This window comes from Adiantum capillus-veneris, chromosome 6 (assembly GCF_014529385.1).
Source record: "Adiantum capillus-veneris isolate H3 chromosome 6, ASM1452938v2, whole genome shotgun sequence".
NCBI lineage: Eukaryota > Viridiplantae > Streptophyta > Polypodiopsida > Polypodiales > Pteridaceae > Adiantum > Adiantum capillus-veneris.
In genome coordinates, this window is record NC_140936.1 from 93706993 (window position 1) to 93723781 (window position 16789).

Consider the following 16789-nt stretch of genomic DNA (forward strand, 5'->3'; position numbering starts at 1 on the left):
CTCTCACTGCGAGAGAGGTGAACATATGGTGAGTGGGGGTCGTACTGGAATGGTGGTAGGCTCTCCATGTCAAGACCGTGTCCCTCAAACCATGCTCTGACCTGTGAGTACCATGCTCTCTCATGCCCACTCTCTGATAGTTGTATAGCTACCTCAAATGCTCTACGAGTAAGTCTGTCAGGAGGTAGCTCTCTCATCCTCTGGATGAAGCAGACTGTCTGGAATAGTGCCTCTACCACCATGGGTGGTGTGGCGAGCTCGGCTCTAATAATGTCATGTGGCACTGTCTTCTTGCTGCGGAGCAAGCGTGAGATCATACATACCTGTGGCCTCTCAAGCTGTGTCCACTGGTCAGCTGTCAATCCTGGTGCCCATACTGCCGCCGAGTACATCAAGGCCGGGGTGACTAAGGTGTCGAAAAGCCACCCCTTCGTGCGGGGTTCCTGAAAGTGTGCCTGGTGGCATCTCCGCTCTAGCATGGCCAGAGCTGCATATCCTCGGGTGAGCCTGTCAGCAGCAGCCTCCCTCATAGTGAAGGGTCCTGGTAGGCTGGTGAATGTGATGCCAAGGTAGACATAGGAGGTGACTACATCAACCTTTCCTCCTGCTGCTGTGAAGGTGGCATCGCTCCTCACTGCATTGGATGTGTGAAAGATCATAACCTTGGTTTTGCCAAGGTTCACAGTCAACCCCCTGTGTGTGCTGAATTCGTCCAAGGCCTCAAGATGGCGTTGCAAGCCCTCGGGTGACTCTGAAATCAACACAATATCATCAGCATATAACATGATGTGGACCGGAGTACCTGCCAAGTCGCTCCCCTCTCCCCCTGCTCGCAGTATGTAGTCGGAGATCTCGTCGATGTAGAGCCCAAAGAGTGTCGGGGAGAGTGGGCATCCTTGCTTAACACCAATGGTGCTAGCAATGGTCTCTGAAAAACCGCCTGGGCAACGAACTCGACCCGTCACCTTCTCGTAGAGAGCATATATGGCCCAAATCATCTTTGTTGGTACCCCAATGCTGTGAAGGCGCTGGAAGAGTCTCTCGCGTGGGACTGTGTCAAAGGCCTTGCGGAAATCCACAAAGCAGTAGTAAAGCCTCTTCTTCCGCGCCTTTGCCCCATCAATGAGGCAGCGCAGAACGAAGATGTGATCAGTGGTGGAGAAAGCTCGTCTGAAACCTGCCTGGCCTGGAGCTCGTAAACCCTCGATCTCTGCGTAGCAGCTGAGCTGTGCCTCAAGTACTGCTCCATATAGCTTGGCCATCGTGTGGCCAATCATGATAGTCCTGTAGTTCCCTGGATCCAGGGTGTCGCCAGATTTGTGGATAGGCACTATGGTGTGCTGTGTCCACTCCTCTGGGAAGCCCTCCCCTATAGCCCGGTTGAAGACATGTGCAATCAACGGGGCTATAGTGGAGGCCGCATAAATGATGTGCTCACTCTGTAATCTAGTATGGTCAGCTGATCGTCTGTGCTGCATGCGGCGTATGGCCCTCTCTACCATCTGTGCTGTAAAGAAGGAGGAGCACGTGGGGCGTGGCTCGTGTGGCTGTGGGATAGGAGGCTGTCCTGGCACCTCGTAAAGTCGCTCTGCATAATCATGCCATATCTGTGGATCCTCAATAGCTGTAGTCGGACGTGGCTCGCGCAGGGTGCGCCATGCTGTCGCGCTATCCATGCTCATGAATAGGCGGTATAGCTCAAGCTCCTGTGCCTCTTCGAATGCTCGCCGCTTTTGGCGTGTCAGCGTCTTCATATGCCGTCTGGCCTCTCTCTCTGTGATCTCTCCTAAGGCTCGCTGTGCGCGGAGGCGTCGGTATAGCTCTCTGCACTCATCATCATACCAGCGGTTCTGAGGCATAGTCCCGGGGGGGGGAGTGCGTCCTGTGTGAGTGGTGTGTGGAAAGGAGCTAATAGCTGAAGTGTGGAGAACGGAAGAGATATGTGATGTGAGAACTGAGAGTGGTGTGGATGGGTGGAGGAGGCATAGGCCATGCTCGACCTCGGCCGAGTAAAGAGAGGCTAGCTCATGTGTGAAATGGATGGTGGTGTGTGGAGTGTGTGCTGTGGAGCTGTGTGGGATGGTATCTCCGGTGATGGAGAAAGAGAGGTATGTGTGGTCGGCTCCGATGGGTATGGGTGGAATGGTGAAGGATGTGATAAGGTGTGTAGCCTCCCTGGGTCCCAGAATATAGTCGACTGTACTCCCCCCTCCCTCTGCAACTCCATGTGGCATACAAGTCAGGCCCCCTGAGGTGGGCCACTGGACCATCCCGTTATAAATAACGAGACGGTGCTGGGAGCCAAGTCGAAGTAGATGTCGTCCGTAGGCTGTGACTGGAGCTCTGTCTGCTGTATCTCTCATAGTAGCCTCCTCATCTAGAGTGTGTAGTGCCTCTGGGTCCTCGTGGTCATATGCCTCACACTGCTCACTGCGCGTACGAGAGAGAGAGAGAGAGAGAGAGAGAGAGAGAGAGAGAGAGAGAGAGAGAGAGAGAGAGAGAGAGAGAGAGAGACTTCGAACTTTTATATGCTTGCTACCACTGTACGCCACCCCCCTTCGCCTTCGCCTTCGCCAATATTGCCCCCTCTCCTTTTTTGCTTGCCCCCCCTCCCTACCTTCACTCAGTTGCCCCTCACCCCGCTGCCTGTGGGTGATTTTCGGATGGCTTGTGGTTCTTCTTCTTTGTTGTGCTCGGGCCCTTGTCTTCTTCAATAGCAAACATAGAATGGTGGTTCCTACTTCACCTCACAGGGACTCTACAAAAGCCCCCTCGTCCGACACCGCGGAGCCGGCCCTTCGACTTGCTCTTTCGTTAGAAGAGCAAGTGAACTTGATGGCCAAGGTGGAACGGCTTCAAGCCACCTCGGTTATATGCAAGATTGTTGGCACTCGGCCCAGTAGAGGCGAGATTAAGAACCTGCTCCAGGCCTGCCGACTCCTCACCGAAATGGGCAAGATCACTGACGTGCAGACTCTCCAGTAAAGATTTTATCAGATAGAGTTCGAGTCTCAAGAGATGGTGGACAAAGTGATTTCGATGAGCCCACTCAGCATTCAGGCGGCTCGAGCCTTTCTCCGACAGTAGCGCCATGGCTTCGGCCTAACTCTTGATGTACTCGAGGAGGACGCAGATATGCCTATCTCAATTTACTTCCTTGGACTGAGGTGGGAGTATTTTACTCTGCTCTCCAGGATTGAGGCCATGTTTGGGACGGTCTTGGAGACTCCGAGCACTGCAGCTTCAGTAGCAGCCAAGGCTGGAGGACTACCCACTGTGAGGGTTCTTGTTTGAGACACACATACCCTCTTGAAGGAGGTTTTGCTGCCTCGAGTGGGTGATGAATGGCTCAGCCAGAGAGTGGAGTATTCAGGCCTCTCAAACCAGTGCTTCATTTGCAGGCAGATGGGCCACCTTACATGGGCATGTCCGCGCAGGAGAGCTAGACCAGCTCCACAATCACAGGCCCTACGAGCGGGCTCTTCTTCGAGCTCCGAGGTCCCCCATATCGGGGCTTCAGAGATCCCACAGACTCTGATTCAACGAAGGCAGCTCACCAGTCTGAGGGGGGTGGCACCAAGTTCAGGGCCGCCGTCGACAGGGCTTGGCTCGTTGCCCTGGAGGCTCACCAGCATGCGCCGCTTGTGACCACCCTATAGAGATTCAGCAATATTGTCTGTGGGACTGCCCCATGGCACAGCAAGTTTGGGTTCGGATCCTGCGACTGATGCCTGCGGTTTCTTCAGTCCGATAGTACACTTGGGGTGTTGCTGCCTAGTCCACATTCACAGGCCTAGCACTTCGTTTTGAGATGGCTTCAGCCAGCACGATGATTGTGATACAGAAGGGCAGGCCTACACTTCAGCCTGCCACAGAGCTCCTTCCTCAAGAGTGGAGTAGTGATAGAGAGTATTGTTCGGAGCTCATCTGCAGCATGACATTGTGGACCGTGGTTCATTTGGCGAGCCCGCTGCTTCCGCATCTTCAAGGCTCCGATCCTGTCTCGTAAGAGCTCGAGGCGAATCCACATGTAGCGGGCCTGTGGGTCCCGGGCAACAATCTGTAGTCTACTGTGAAGCCCCTGTCTAAAGAGTATGGCCACTCCTCCTGAGCCACGAGTGGTGTGCTGGCACATACATCCCCGATGTAGAGACTCCCACTGGAATCCATGTATCCGTGGTAACCCTCTCTCTGGGCTCTCGTGTGTCTCTGTAAGTAGAATGATGTCTCGACCTCTCATCACCTCCTCAAGTCTCTCTGGGTGGTCTCCATTGCAATTCCAAACCGTGACATGAATCTCCTCGTGTGTCCCACAGGCCGCGAGTCCCTATGCGATGGTCTTGCCATCAATGATAACCCTACCATCTCGATATATTGCCTTCTTCCCTTCTTTGCGGGCTTGGTGGACTCTAGGCATGCACGCGCGACGGTGATCTTGTTGCATCTTTGTGAGGTCATCATCAAGATAAATCGGGGGGCCTTCTAGCCCTCTCAAGATGACCCTCTTTCGGAGGAAAGAAGTTCGAGACTCCTCGGAGGCGAATTGGAGGATAAGAGCTCTCTTCTTTGGATCTTTGCCGGCTCTCCAAACTTTGGAGAAAGGGATCTCTTCTTCCTTGTATCCCACTTTCTTGCATAAAGCTTTCCCATCGCTCTCGGGTGTAGACCCTTCTTCTTCTTTGATGCCGGTCACTCGCACATTGAGACGGCGAGCTTGTCGCATCTTCTCCTCCTCGATGGTTGTGTGTACGATGAGTACCTCATCTTTTTGGGCTTCCTCTCTTGCAACCTTCTTGATGTTCTTTTTGACCACTTCGACCCATCCTTCTTTGGTGGCCTCTAATTTGTCCTCAATGCTTGCGGTGAGGGCTTTGGTGATCTCCTCCTTGAGGGCTTCCTTAGCCTCCTCTTTAATCTCTCCTTCTTCGGGGGTGAGGGATGTGATGGAAGCATGAAGGAGATCGATTTGTGCCTTAATCTCTTCTTGCTCTTTCCTCCATCTCTCCCTCTCCTTCCCGTTCTCCCGTTCCCTTCTCTCCTTCTCCTCTTTGAGATTTTGGATTTCCGCTCTCATGTCCTCCTCCTCTTCGTTCCATAGCTTGGTGAGGGTGGCTTTCTCCTCCTCCCATATCTCTCTCTCCATCCGCCATTCTTTCATGTCCTTCTCCAATTGTGCAAGCCTCTTGTTCGTGAGCATGAACGTTGTCTTCATTGTCGATGCCGGCGTCTTGATGATGGGGGAAGACATGGCTGTCTTCGTAACTACCCTCTCTTCATATTGTGAAGAAGAGGGGAGAAGGGGAAGAGAGGGAGTACTTGTGTGTATGCGTGTATGTGTGTAGTGTGTGTGTGGGTATGTATCCGTGTGTGAGAGATTGGGGGCAGCGGGCCTGGTGCACTTGGTAATGCTGCCACAGTGAGGCAGCGGCAAGTGCTACAGCCTTGGCAGCGTGCAGTCGCAACAGGTCAGCTACAACGGGTTCAGCAGCAGCAGCAGTGGCGCGCGCAGGGGGTGAAACAGCAGCAGCAGTGGCGCGCACAGGGGGCAGCAGCAGTGGCGCGCGCAGGAGCAACAGTAGTGGCGCGCGCAGGAGCAGCAGCAGTGGCGCGCAGAGAGAGAGAGAGAGAGAGAGAGAGAGAGAGAGAGAGAGAGAGAGAGAGAGAGAGAGAGAGAGAGAGAGAGAGAGAAATGAAATGAAATGAAATGTTATATTAACGTCTTCAAAAGGCCAAAATGACCTATGAGACCAATCAGTTACAAAATAGTGAATCTAATACCATGTCTGGGTACAAAAGAACTAGAAAAGAACTAGAAGTGGAACAAAATACTACTACTACTACTACAATCTAAAACTACGTGGGTGTAGCAGCTGATACAATAGATACCCGGTAAACTGGATGTAACAGTGTGTGAAACAAAGATGGAAGAAATGGTGAGGATCAATCCTCATCTGCACTCTGGATGTCGAGAGAGTATGGCTCGAATCTTCTGTTGTAGTCTCCGTCGATGCTGTGTAGCTCCTCTCCTCAGTCGCGGTCGTCTGTATCTCTGTAGCTCCAATGCTCGGTCGATGAGAGAAGAAGAAGAAGAAGAAGAAGAGAGTTTTAACGTCATAGGAAACTACCCCAAGAGACCTTAAAGATCTAGCCGATGAGGATTTGAACTCAATACCTGTTATTCAAGAGGGAAATGGCATAACCAATCTACCACACTTGGGTGATAGAAAGGTTATACCATTTTCCTCTTTTTATTAGCGCGCGTGCACACACACACACACACACACCCGAGAAGAACAGAGTTTTAACGTCGTAGGAAACTATCCCAAGAGACCTTAAAGATCTAGCCGACGAGGAGTTGAACTCAAAACCTATTATTCAAGAGGGAAATGGCATAACCAACCTACCACACTTGGGTGATAGAAAGGTTATACCATTTTCCTCTTTTTATTAGCGCGCACACTTTCCTATATGCACACAGCACTTCTGCAGGCTTCCTGGATGGATCTCTCACAGAATCTTGGCCTTTGGGACGGTCAGTAGGGCAGGGCTGCCCTCTAAGTGCTTGGTTTATGCGATCTCCACTCATCCCTCACACACACCCGAGAAGAAGAGAGTTTTAATCTCATAGGAAACTATCCCAAGAGACCTTAGAGATCTAGCCGACGAGGAGTTGAACTCAAGACCTGTTATTCAAGAAGGAAATGGCATTACCAATCTACCACACTTGGGTGATAGAAAGGTTATACCATTTTCCTCTTTTTATTAGCACACGCGCACGCACACCCGAGAAGAAGATAGTTTTAACATCGTAGGAAACTATCCCAAGAGACCTTAAAGATCTAGCCGACGAGGAGTTGAACTCAAGACCTGTTATTCAAGAGGGAAATGGAATAACCAATCTACCACACTTGGGTGAGAGAAATGAAATGAAATGTTATATTAACGTCTTCAAAAGGCCAGAGTGAACTATGAGACCAGAAAGTTACAATGCGGTGTATATGATACAAAGACAGATTAACAAAATAAATTAAACTAGGATAACAAAATATATATACTGCGGAAACCTAAACTAAGCTGATAGGTGTGAAGGTGAAAGGCGTGCAATGTGTGAACTAAGCAGTACAATGTGTAGACAATATGGGAGGGAAGTGGAGATCCATCTGCATAGAGATCCATCTTCATCTGCACTCTGGACAACGAAAAAATATGGCTCGAATCCTTTGTTGTAGCCTCCTTCGAAACTGTGTAGCTCCTCTTCTCCATCGGGGTCGTCTAGATCTCCCTAGCTCCAATGCTCGGTCTATGAGAATGCCAGTAGTGCGGGCAGACCTCTCCACTGTTGGCTGCTCCTCTGTCTGTTCTTTTGGGTGTACAATATCTAGTGTAAAGAAATTTGTGATTTGTCTCTGGGTTGTCTCTCTTCAGCTCTCCTCAGTAAAGTTTCTCTATGCCTGTGTAACTCAAGTAGATATAGCCCAAGACATCTATGATCCTAATAACTCATGACCCTAGATAGAGGCCCAAAACCTTCCTAGAATAGACAATGAAAACGGCCTCGTATCTCATAGTACACTGTGCAAACACACACACACACACACACACACACACACACACACACACACACAGAGGACACTTTGAAGAGAAGAAAACGCTAAAGGGGAAATAAAGAAGAAGAGAAACACAATTGTCGACCACCTCTTTATATGGACACAAAAGGCTTTTTGACTTTCCACCTTCATATGTCTTTTGACTTTCCATCTTCAAATGTCTTTTGACTTTCCGCCTTCATCAGTTTTTTCATTTCCTAAACTCACCCTTCACTTACGCACTTCATATGTTTTGTAAATTATTTTAGTTTTCCGAGATTGGAGAGACCTAATAGACTTTTTTAAAAATCTGTTTTTCTTGCTTTTCTCTGCTTTTTCTCATCCTCTTTGAAACTAGAGGACGACGAATTGTCAAAACTCTTTCAAGAAGAAGAAAAATTTGGGTCATCCTCGAAAAGAACGTGCTTCTTGGATCTGCTTGCCACCGTGAAAGTCGACTTCCTACCAAATAACCAAGGAAATCCGCTAATTTCTTCTTCTTCCCAGAGTGCTTTAAGCTTTTCATCAAGCAGTTTCTCTTCTTTTTTTTTAATCAAGGAAAAGATCCTTCCATTAGTTAATAAAACTTCCCAAAGGGCTACAACTGGCCTTTGCTAGTGAGGGTTACATCAGAAACATAGGGAGACTCTCCCAATAAAAAGATAAGATATGTACAATGAGGGCTAAATCAGGAGATAGAGAAGGAAACAATGACATTGGCAATTGGTAATGCCATCTACGGACGCCTTGAACCGGATATTCTACTTCAGACAACAAGGTGTTCATCTAGGTTCTTCATAGTAATTGCCTCGCTTACAGAGTGTGGTTGATGCACTTTCTGTTTCCGATTGCAGGATTGTTTTCCAAGTTCAGAGAGTTGAGACTTTGGGACAGCTCAAGTATGCTTGAGTGCGGATTTTCCGCATGATTTGTTCATGGTTTTGAGCATGTTTATGGCATGTATGGTTATTATGGTTAGATAGCCAAAATACTACCGAAACTATGTCGGATTTTTTCGCGATTTGTGTTCATGTGCATGGTTTGCAATCCTGCTTTGACTGCATTTAGCACTCAGTGATTGCTTTGCCATATTGTTTTCGCATTGCATTGTGAGAGTGTTTGCTCTTGTGGGCTTGGAGCGTTTACTCACCAATTTATGTCATTTGACATGTATGCGGTACTCACTTCAAGAAGGACATTATTGCTGATAGATTCATCGGTTACCGCATAGTGCTCTTCGATAAGAGCGATTTTGACATCATTTGAGCAGGTTTGCTCACTTGTCTCATTACATTGATCGCCATACCACTGGCATTCCTATTTCTTCTCTACGCTTCACCTATAATGCACAATTCAGACCTACCCAATGATCTAGTGCTCCACAATACACACATGACATCACTCCTAGTAGTTTTCTCCAGTTATTGTCTTGATTTCTTCAAGGTGGTCGGGGTGGTCTCTGAAATGGTGGTCTTCCTTGAAATGGAGCTACTTAATTGGCATTTGCATCAAGTCTATCCCTACCTGCATTAGGAGTTGGTCTACTCCTATTATTAGGATAGTACCAGCATTGAGCAGTAGTATCTCCATCTCTTTCACATATCTGGCAAAACAACTTCCTTTTGGTGCTACCACAAAATAGCCAATGTTCTTTAACTAAGTGACCAATTCATCTTCATTAGGCTTCTTGTCCTTCTTCTTCTTCACAATCTGTTTTTTCTTCTTCTTACCTTTGCTTCATCCTCACTCTCAGACGATGCTTCTAAATCAATTTCTTGCTCAAAGACAAATGTTGTTCCTGATCCTTCTTCTGAATCAGAGCTTGTTTTACTCTTGCTTCTGTATTGGTCATTCCAAACCTAGCTGTAACAGCAACTAAATTATCAAAGCCACCAACTATATCAACTGGCCACAACATTCTTTAGACTTCTGCTTGGGCCTTTCACAAAATAACCTGTCAACATCAACAGTGTGTCTTTCATTGCCCCGCAACCTGTCCACCAAAATTTTGAATTTCTGAGCATAATCTTCAACCAGCATGTTACCCTCCTTCATGTCTCTAAGTTTCTTCAAAACATCTATAGGAGTATTTTCCTTTCAAAATCTTTGTAAAAATGCTACTCTGAGTCCATCATATGTTGGAAATGAGCAATACCATATTGGCTAAACCAACTCATAGCTACTGCAATTTGATAGGATCAAAATACGATGGTTCGTATCCACTTGCTTTCCATTTGGTCTCAAACTGAGCCACATGACAGTCAGCATCTTCTTTGGACCTATCCCTGAATTTTGTTGCTTTGATCTTTGGGTTAGGAGGTTGATGTGCCATGGGAATAGGCTGAGGTACTCTCCTAGGTCTTTGCCTGGTAGATACCTGAAGTGGGTCAAATTGGAATCTTCTTCTACTCTTTGCAGGTCCTCCTGCCAAGAGATAAACTCTTAAAAATTGCCTCACGAGCCTTCCCTCTACTACTCAAACACTCTCTGCTCCTTGGTCTAGCAGTTGTTCTTCAGAGAACGGTTCAAGATCAGCATTATCACTGCCTTGTTCATAATCGAACGGATCTATATTGCCTGCTTGGGCTTGAGCCCTAGTATAATATACCTTGGAAACTCTTCTTGCCCTCTCCAACATGCATCATCTCCTAATGAAGCACGACAGACACAGTGGGATTGCCAAATGTGTTGGGGTTCAGCAACACATAGTGGGATTGCCAAATGTGTTGGGGTTCAGTAAACACTTGAATCATGGACTTCAGACAGAGCTGGAATTAACACAGAGAACATCAGAGATAGCGAAGAAGTAGAGAACTAGCCATGGCAAAACAGAATTTGATTCCATAAACGAACTTAGATGACTTCCTCCTCATGAAAACATCTCGAAAATACTGACTTCTGCTTGCCCAAGAGGCGCATTTTTGATACCACTTTTAAACTACTCGACTTGAAGGTGGTTACAACTTACCTGATTCTTGGCATGACATGTATCAGACACAGTAAGATCCGACTAAGCAATATCCAACTTAGCATAACTTGATCAAGCAGAATCTGACTAAGTACAATCTGACTAAGCATAATCTGAGTAAGCAGAAACTTCACAAAATACTTCAATGTCAACAAATAGCAAAACACGAAAAAAAATCTGTAAATAACAAAAGTTTAATAGAGAGAGAAATGAAATAAAATGTTATATTAACGTCTTCAAAAGGCCAAAGTGACCTATGAAACCAGAAAGTTACAATGCGGTGTATCTGATACAAAGTCAGATTAACAAAATAAATTAAACTAGGATAACAAAATATAAATACTACGGGATCCTAAACTAAGCAGTACAATGTGAAGACAATAAGGGAGGGGAGTAGAGATCCATCTTCATCTGCACTCTGGACAACAAAAGAGTATCGCTTGAATCCTTTGCCATAGCCTCCTTCGAAATTGTGTAGCTCCTCTTCTCCCTCGGGGTCGTCTAGATCTCCCTAGCTCCAATGCTCGGTCTATGAGAATGCCAGTAGTGCGGGTAGACCTCTCCACCGTCGCTGGTTGCTCCTTTGTCTGTTCTTCTGGGTGTACAGTATCTAGTGTAAAGAAATCTCTGATCTGTCTCTGGGGATGTCTCTCTTCACCTCTCCTTAGTAAGGTTTCTCTATGCTTGTGTAACTCAAGTAGATAAAGCCCAAGACATCTTTGATCCTCATAACTCATGACCCTAGATAGACGCCCAAAACCTTCTCTGAATAGACAATGAAAACGACCTCGTATCTCATCCTACACTATGCAATGACATATGTAATGTACTTCTGTCTCTGGCTCTAGATGGCATAAGCGGCATATTCTGTTATTTGCTGGTGTCCCTCTGAATCTGCCAGTCTCAATCTCGAGCTGATGTGAGGACGTGCGTATCTGGCCAATGGCACAATGCAAACCATGCGAAAGATGCGTGTCCATATAGCTAGGTCGAATTACAAACCGATCCCCCGTTAGGTGGAGAAGATGCTCCCTATAGAAAGCCATCTTTGTGCCCAACTCTTGTAACGGCTCTATCCATGTCCTCCTCGTGTCCAGCTGGATCAAATCCTGACGGATAAGTCTATTAATCTCTACCCATGTCAGAGACCTCAAGGGTGCCTGAAGAGAGTATTGAAAAGGAGGTAACGTGTCCATGGTGAAACCATGTGTCTGAAACCATGATGTCATCTGAGCATACTAGCATGATGTATCCTCGTTAAGAGCTAATTGTCTGGAGGACTCTAGAGCCCCCCTGGCATATCTGTCTCTAGTAGTATCCCACAGACTGTGTACAAAGGAGACTGATCTTGTGAGCGCCTCAATCTCCATAGGGGGGGCAGCTAATTCCGCTCGAATGATATCATGCGGTACTGAAACCTTGGCTCTAATCAACCGAGAGATCATAGATACCAGGGGCTTCTCCATACGCCTCCACCCATCCTGGCCTATAGAAGGTCCCCAAACCTGCACCCCATATAACATAGTAGAGGCAACCAGAGTATCAAAGAGCCATAACTCTGTCCTAGGTTCCTGGAACTGAACCTGTGAACACATCCTCTCCATTCCTCCCAGAGCCGCACAGGCTCTAGTTAGTCTAGTATCTGCTGCTCTTCTCAAAGAAAATCTCGGCCCAGCAAGGACTACCCCCAGGTAAGTGTATGCATCTGTATACTCCACAATCTCCTGACCATATTTGAAAGTAGGTACTGATCTCCTGAACCATAACCTTTGCTTTACCTAGGTTTACACCCAGCCCACTATCCTCTGCAGAACTGCATAGTGCGTCCAAATGTCGTTGCATACCTTCTGGTGAGTCAAATATCAGTACAATATCATCGGCATAAAGCATCAATGGGATCCACGTCCCTACCAGCTGGGCCCCCCTGTCACCCTTTCTATCAATGTAATCAGACACCTCATCAACATACATATCAAATAGAGTAGGAGACAATGGGCAACCCTGTTTCACTCCAATAGTAGAGTGAACTAAATCAGATACCCCTTCTGGAGTGCGTACATGTCCCACCACTGATCGGTACAAAGCCATTATCCCCCAAATTACCTCTATGGGCACCCCCATCTCTTGCTGTCTGCGCATCAATCCACAAAGCTACAATAGATCCGTCTCCCATGTGCTCTGCCCTCCTCAATGATGGCCCTGAGTGTCAAAATATGATCAAGAGTGGAGAAACCCCTCCTGAAGCCGGCCTGACCCTTTGCTCGTACACCCTCGCCCTCTGCCCAGCTACTCAAGTGTTGCTCCAGAATAGATGCATACAGTCGTGCCAATGTGTGTCCAACCATAATAGTGCGGTAATTCCCAGGCTCTGTAGGGTCACCAGCCTTGAAGATGGGCACAATATTAGACAACCTCCAGGTCTCAGGTAATCCCTCACACATGGCACGATTGAACAACATTGGAGAACCTCCATCAGCATATCCTTGGCATGTATAAAGTGCTCCGCTACTAGACCGTCATGATCATATGCCTTCCCGGTCTTCATCATGTCGATGGCCCTTCGTACCATCTTAGGTAGCTGGGCAAGGCTTGGTAGGGTCTCGAAGGGTTCCTGTCCCGGAACCGTATATAATGATGTCGCATATTGGCCCCACACATCAGGTGAAGTAATCATTGGGGGAGGGGAGTGCTCATGGAATAGTAGCCATGCCTCTCTTGAGTCCCTACTCAAGTACATCTGATATAAGTCTCGCTCCCCCTGAGCTAGGTAAGCTCGCTTCTTCCGTCGCACAAGGCGTCGGACAGCAATCCGAGACTGTCTGTAAGTGATGACTCCTAACAGAAGATCCCTCTGAAGCTGGGCTCTCATCTCTCTGCATTCCTCATCATACCAACTATTCTGGGGCATGCTCCCAGAATGTCGTCTCTTACCCGGCTGAGTGTGTGGGTATGCCACTGATGCAATCCCATGTAGTGTCTCAGTGAGTAGAGTGGTGCACTCCTCCACTGAGAGGCCTGTACCATTTGTGCCAGTTGTGCCTAGCTCCCACTGTGAAATCCTGAATGCAGGGGACAAAGCTTGGTTGTGTCATAACATAATCCATTGTACTGGCCCCATGTCTGTGTGGAAAGCATGTGAAACCGGCTGCTTCGGGAAATCGCTGTAAGCCATTAAGTATGGCTAATCCATGTGTAGTCGTCATTTCCATGAGGTATCTTCCATACTACGTCTACTCTCTATCATCTGAGCATCTGTCCAGTCCCAACTCGCCCACATCCATCTCTCTGAGCATCTCATCTGAAGTGTCGTAGAAGACTGTTTGTGAGTTGCCTGTTCGGGCATTAAAGTCCCCTAGGAGAATGATATCACCATCCCTAGAAAACTCCCATATGTCATCATCTAGAATAGAGAAAGGTGACTGCCCTCTGGATGCAGCGTACATGGATGTACTAGGAGGAAAGTAGCATATGGCAATATATAGGAATCGACCTGTGTCAGCTCTCAGTCTCACCCACATATATCTAGCATGATCATCTCTTTGTACAATATGCAGTAATGGTTGTAGTTCCTCTCTAAATAGCACTGCTACTCCTCCTGAACCTCTGCTCCCATGCTGAGATCTCGCATTTGTCCTGTGAGCTGTCTCCCATCTGTAACCCATCACATGTGGCATTACCTGTCCAGGGGCTTGATGAGTCTCTGAGAAGAATACAATATCCTTGTCTTTGAAACTTGACACGGCATGGTGGAGTTCCAAGCCAAGATGCATTCGCCCCAAAGACTAGCGCCGGTATTTCTATATTATTGCTTTGCAAAGTTACGAATCCCCGAGGGTCCTCTTTTCAAAGACTCTGCGTTCAGATGCTCTCTCAGAACAAGGCAAAAGCATGCACATAACTGCCAGAAATCAACAGCGCAATTTGTGGAAATCCGTAGAGCCTGCCAAGCACTAAAGATTGTGGTACAGATACTTGAGCACACCTTCTCCGTTGGCCATTGGAGACAAGGGCATAGGTGTAGGTCTCATTGCAACATCTCCAAGTTGCAACAGCTTATTGGCTCGAGTGTGATCTACCGCCGTAGGTATTCTCACCAAGTTCTTACCTTAGACACACATTGTGCTCCTACGGATTACATTGTTGTTTTTATTCCCATGCATCAAAAAGTATAAAAAGTAAGCTGAATATTTTTATTCCCAAAAATGATCACTTTTTAGCATAACAAAGCCAAACAACCTAGGGAACATTCCTATTTTTGAGGAAAATTTCCTTTGAGCTTATATGTCCAACTGAAGATCACTTTCCCACTTGTTATGTGACGGCCGCCCTTCCTAGTTACTATTTTGGTAGTTTCTAACCACTTCAAACTTTCTAGAAGAGAGTTCAACGAAATTAGGGATGTTCCTGAGTGATAAAACATACGACTCCCCAAAAAGGTATATACACGACATCAATCACAATAGCTGCTTTCACATATATCACAATATGTACATTGTTTCTTTTATTCCCATGCATCAAAAGTTTAAAAAGTGAGGTGAATATTTTTACTTCATATTGTGTACGTGCTATGTCACCATATCCATCCACTCTAAACCTGCACATTCTCCAATATGTACCATAATAGTCTTTTTTAAACATGCAAACTCATGGCCAGACACCATATCTTCACTATCATCATCACTTTTCACACAATTAGATCCATCATCTTCTTCACTTGCTTGTGCATCAAATGGATCAGCATCCCCTCTTCTTTTGAACAATGGGAATCTTCATTTCTCTCCTATCCAACTTACCCTACGGGTAAGTTGCATTTCCATGCACATGCTTAACAACATAAGGCCATCTCTTTGTAAGATTCCTTATTATCGAGTGCTCATTATCAAGACTACTATCATATACCAACAATCAATCACCTTTAGGCTTTTTCAATAGGGTTTGGCCTAAGCCTATGACTTTTATGAAATCTGTCTTTGTTTTTCGGCCTTGCATCCTTCAATCGAGCTTTTGCAAGTTCGATGCTTTCAAGCCCTCGTTCCAATTACCTTAGGACCAATGCCAAAAGGGCTTCCCTACTCATTTCATCTTCCAATGGAGATACATTACATGTAAGAACCACACCTTCAATTGGCATCGTAGGTTTTTGACCATACATCAATTTAACATGCATTAACAAGTGATTGAACTACGTGTCATATGGTCAAACCCATAACGCAAAAGGCAATAACCTTGGCCACTCTCCAAGTTTTCTTTTACAAGCCTTAGCCAAAGCTTTAAGATTGAAGGATGCCCTTTCACTCTTGCCATTGCACTCTAGGTTATAAACACAAGTTAAAGCTAGCAAGGAAAAGAATGCCCCTGCTTCTTCAGCATCCAATTTTCCTCTATTTACAGTTATCTTTTCCATACATCCATAGCGGCAAATCACATCTTCAAGAGGAAACTTCCGCATAGTTTCTGTATTCTTTGTCCTCAATGCACAACCTTCAGTTTGATTAGGCAAATCTTCTCTTGCAAGCACCAAATACCTCATTTGCCAAAGTCCCAAAGACATTTTGACCAAATTTACAATTCATTTATACTCTATGGCCAATGGATAAGTAGGATGCAGCCCATCATGATGCTGGACATTCGAATGTATATGTCATGTCACATAAGACCACACAAACTCAACTACATCCTTTTACATGTCTTTTCAGCAATATCTTTCTTTTAATTTGGCAAATGTTGCCCATCCACCTCAATGTCCTGCCCATAATATTTTATGGAACTCCTTTACCTTGGCAACCATATCTGGCCCTTGGAAGAAGCCTCGACCAAAAATCTGCACGTCGATAAGCTTCTACCTTAGCTAAGAGGGAGACCTGCAACAAACCTTGAAGTCCCTGTGACATGGCAAGTGCCGACAATCTTGCAAATGAAGAAGGTTGTCTGTAGTTGAAAGCGAGCTCCCCCTCAATGTCGCCTTCCCTCCGGCGATAGAGAAAGTCGTGTGGAGGCTACCGTGGTGGGTAGTGAGTGGTGCTTCAGTAGAGTCTCTTTGTCGCGGAGCTAAGGTCTCCATCTATGTCTACGACTGTAGTGTGTGAGGTCAAGTGAGTACGAGAAAGAGTCTGCACAAGGGAGTGCGAGCGTGTTGTGTATGCACAAGACTGCTTGAAAGAGCACAGCGTGGCAAGAGGGAGGGAGGGGCTGCGGGTTGCGAGCGCACGAGCAAAATTGACGGAGGGGGCGATGG

General features: G+C 46.7%; 1 protein-coding gene across 1 annotated transcript in view; it reads right to left on the reverse strand.

The window, feature by feature from the left end:
- Nucleotides 1-16789, reverse strand: part of LOC147455901 (protein HAPLESS 2-like) — a 346793-nt gene that overhangs the window by 221148 nt on the left and 108856 nt on the right. The gene's annotated exons all lie outside the window — the stretch shown is intronic.